Source organism: Zingiber officinale, chromosome 11A (genome assembly GCF_018446385.1).
Source record: "Zingiber officinale cultivar Zhangliang chromosome 11A, Zo_v1.1, whole genome shotgun sequence".
Lineage (NCBI taxonomy): Eukaryota > Viridiplantae > Streptophyta > Magnoliopsida > Zingiberales > Zingiberaceae > Zingiber > Zingiber officinale.
This window is the reverse complement of record NC_056006.1, coordinates 24,324,093-24,328,136: the sequence shown is the minus strand read 5'-3', so window position 1 is coordinate 24,328,136 and position 4,044 is coordinate 24,324,093. Positions and strand designations below refer to the sequence as shown.

The window sequence follows — 4,044 nt, the reverse complement described above, 5'->3', positions numbered from 1 at the left end:
CATATATTCAGCATAAATACTCTTTTGTTCGGAGCTTTGCTCTTTGTTTGATTTTGTGTTGACAGGGACAACTTTTGGAGCAAAAACAGCGATTGTCGACGCACCGGAACGAGACAGAGAACACGGCCGTGCAACCTCGTGCGGCCGTGTGGGCAAACAGAGGAAGGACAGTGCATGGCTGTGCAACTCTGGCATGGTCGTGCAGCCAAACAGAGGTGGATCCATGCATGGTCATGCAAACCTGCACGGCCGTGCCCCCCACAACCAGCAGCCAAGCTATACACGGTCGTGCGATCCTGCACGGCCGTGTCCCAGGAGCCGAGCCCCAGATCCACACGGCCATGCCAATTGGCACGACTGTGCAGCACAGCCAGAAGTAAAAGAAGGCACGGTCGTGTCGCGGCGCCCGCGCCCTAACTTATAAAAGGGTCAAGAACCTTATTCTTGGGGGCATCTTTAGTTTGGGACTTCGTCCCTCTCCTTGGGAAAGGGTTCTCCCCTTTGGGGAAAACCCTAGAGCTTCATCCACCGCCATCCCTTGACGTTTCGTCCATCTCCAGAGCAAGGAGGCATCCCCAAGACATCGGAAACCTCGGCAAGCATCTCTTCTTCCCCTTCTTCTCATATCAAGGGTTGTAAGTATGCTTTACTTTATGTTTTGGGGTTGTTCTTCCCTCACAATGTAGTAGATATCCTCTTCTAGGATTAGGAAGTATTTGTAATATGATGGAGATGTTGAACTTGTTGGATCGTGAAGCGTCGATAGAGGGGGGGGTGAATATCGATTGAAAAAAAATTGCGTTAATAAGAGTTAAGCGCAGCGGAATAAAAACTTAGACAAATGAACACGGTGTTTTTACTTCGTTCGGAGCCTGTGACGACTCCTACTCGAAGGCCCGTACTCCGTGAGTACTTTCGTTGGGTAATCACTATCAATTCGAATATTACAGAGTTAAGTACAAGAATTGACAGATAATGAAAATACCGACAATAGAATTAAAACAAAATCAACACTGAGTCGGAGAGCTTTTCGTGGCGTCGCAAGAGCACAGAGCATCAGATCTTGGATTCTAAGTTCATATCAAAGCTCTACCCTTGCCCCTTCTTTTATATGAAGCTCAGGGCGCCCCGGATCCCTTCCAGGCGCCCTGGTGAGACGTGGCAGGTCCAACCAGTGAGCTCCACGTGGCGACGCGCAATCGGGATAAAACTTGCCTCCCGGGAGCCCGGACCTCCGGGCGCCCGGATCCCCTCCGGGCGCCCGAACCACCTTTCTCCAGAACAGGTCCTTCTCCTGCAAGACAAGGTTAGTCCGAGGCAAGTATAATAAATTTCCTGCAAAATAAAGTGTTAGCACAGTTCATGAGTTTGACATGAAAAAGTATGACTTAGATTCCGTCTTCCCGAGACCGGAATCTAGTCATGATCTCGACTTAGATATCCGAAATGGATCTAAGCCGGATCAACGCCTAATATTCCCTTCCCGGGAACGCGTCCTCACAGTCACTCCCTTCCAGTGACTTACCTTTACTCACCTACCAGACGTCCGGTCAGCCCTTCGACCCGTCTGGACTTCTCGCCAGCTATCCGGTCAGTCCGTCGACCTAGCTGGGCTTCGTGCCAGACATCCGGTCAGCCCGTCGACCTGTCTGGACTTCTCCTGCACACTCGATCAAAGTGTCAGACAACAACAAAACTAACTTAACCTGATTTGTCATTCATCAAAACCTGGGTTAAATCGTTAGTGCTAACCGCACCAACAGAACTATGTAGACTCACCATATTTCTATTCAATAACTTGTTAATGCCTTGTTCATGCTTGATGAATTGTGTGTGTGACATATTTATATTTCTTTTTATGATTTGTTGATTGATGTGGAGGATTGTTAATCACGCAAAGGGGATGCCCTAGAGCGTATTGACCAAGGTGCCCTAGTGACAGGGGTAACCCTTTCTGGGCATCTAGGACGTTTCTTTAAAAGGAGAAACAATCCCTTAGGAATTACTGCTCTCGTAGAAAGAGTGCTCTAGATCGTTTACCCGAGGGGCCCTAGTGACAAGGATAATCCGTTCACGGATGTCTAGGGAATTCTCTTGAAAGGAGAGGCAATTCCTCCATAAGAAAGTAGGAAACCGTACCAAATCTCTACCTTTATCCTTATTGTTATTTACTAGACATATATTCCTGTGATCTACCGAGGCACCCTCATGACAGGGGGTTAACCGTTACAGGATTTCACAGGAATCGTCTCTATTCGATACTTAGGGATATTGACTAATTTAACTTCCTGCAAGAGCATGGACATAGAGGGTAGAAACTAAGCAATCTATGTAATATCTCCTTGTGTTATAATGAAACCGAAATCCTAGAATCCATCTCCCAAAGCTCATTCCCTCCAAGATCAATTCTCTCTCTCTCCTCTCTCTTCGTCTCAACCTTCTTTCCCTCTCTTTAATCATACTCGTTAGTTCGTAAGCGTCAAAGCCAACTTTCGGCCGTCTAGATAACTTACTTTGTGACATCTCTAGTCTTAATCAACAGTCCCTGTGGTTCGACAATTTTATATATTACTGACAACAAAACCGTATATTTGAGGTTCATAACAAGTTTTTGGCGGTTTTTGGCGCCGTTGCCGGGGACTATTCACATTAACATTAGTAGATTAGCAATTTAGTTAATCTAGACTTGTGAATAGTTTTTGTTTTCCATATACATAATCAAAAAAAAAATCTGCATTTTCTTTCTTGTCTTTAAATTCTACATTTATTTTTTTTTTAGCAATTTAAATTTTGCATTTTGTTTCTTGTTTTTCATATAGCATTTTATTTCTTATCTTTAATTCTTCATTTTTGTTTTTACTCAAAAAAATTTTTCTTGAATATCGATGAGCACTAACATGTCAAGCATGCCCTTAATAGATTTCTCGGCACCTATTTCTGCAAGATTTATGTCTCCCATTGTGCAGCCTCATATTGAAGTAGAAAATTTTCAACTAGACCCAGAATTAATTTTCATAATACAAGGTCACAAATTTGGAGGAGAAGTACCAGAAAGTCCTTATCTGCACCTTGAGACATTTTTAGAGCTTTGTGATATGGTGAATTGTGAAGGAGTGTCAGCAGATGCAGTTCGGTTGATGGCATTTCCTTTTAGTATTAAGGATAAAGCAAGGACTTGGTTATATTCTCTCCATCCTCAAAGCATCACAAGTTGGGAACAATTGGAGAAGCAATTTCTGAATCATTTTTCCCTCCAAGCAGAACAATTTACATAAGGAATTGCATCACAAATTTTGCTCAGGTATATAAGGAATCATTATTTGAAGCATGAGATAGATTTAAGAGTCTTCAAAGACAGTGTCCTTATCATGGTTTGGAAAAATGGTTGACCTTGCACATATTCTATAGGGGAATTTCTTTCTCAAATAAGTGTTTGCTAGATTCTTTGGCTGGAGGTTCTTTTATGGACAAGAGTGTAAATGAAGCATATACATTAATTGATCAAGTAACATTGAACCTCCATGAATGGTCAAACAAAAGTTGGATGGAATATTCCTCAAAAATTCAAGAAGTGCAAGCCATAAATGCAAGAGAGCATGTCAAACAAAATGCAGTTCAACCACCCAAAAATGTTGAAATTCACAAGTCACAGAATGAGGAGTTCAAACATTTGGGGGAAAAGATTAATAGCATAGTTACAAAATGATTCAAAGAAGACCTTCCTCCTACACAGACAAGGTCTAGTGCAAATGATAATGATACTAAGTTGAGAAGTGGCAAGAATCATGAAGAACTTCTGAAAAAGGACTTGTATAGAATTGAGGAGATGAACAGTAGAAGACCACAAGAACTCAGTTCCATTACTTTAGGAAGTTCCCAAAGGCCGCAAGTACCTTTCCCTCAACGGTTGATCACATCAACACTAGATAAGCAAGTTGGATCTCCTCCGTAAGCTAAAAGGGGATACGGGAAAAAGAAAGTACCTTTCCCAAGACCTTCACTAAGGGTTCCTTTTCCACAAAGGCTAGTGAGGGTTAATGAAAA

At 42.7% G+C, this 4,044-nt stretch overlaps 1 non-coding gene across 1 annotated transcript; it reads right to left on the bottom strand.

Annotated features, from left to right (window-relative positions):
* Positions 1–3,269: 3,269 nt before the first annotated feature.
* On the bottom strand, positions 3,270–3,375 carry LOC122033134. The gene has a single exon (XR_006126389.1). It is a non-coding gene; the product is annotated as a small nucleolar RNA R71 (small nucleolar RNA).
* Between the last annotated feature and the right edge of the window lie 669 nt (positions 3,376–4,044).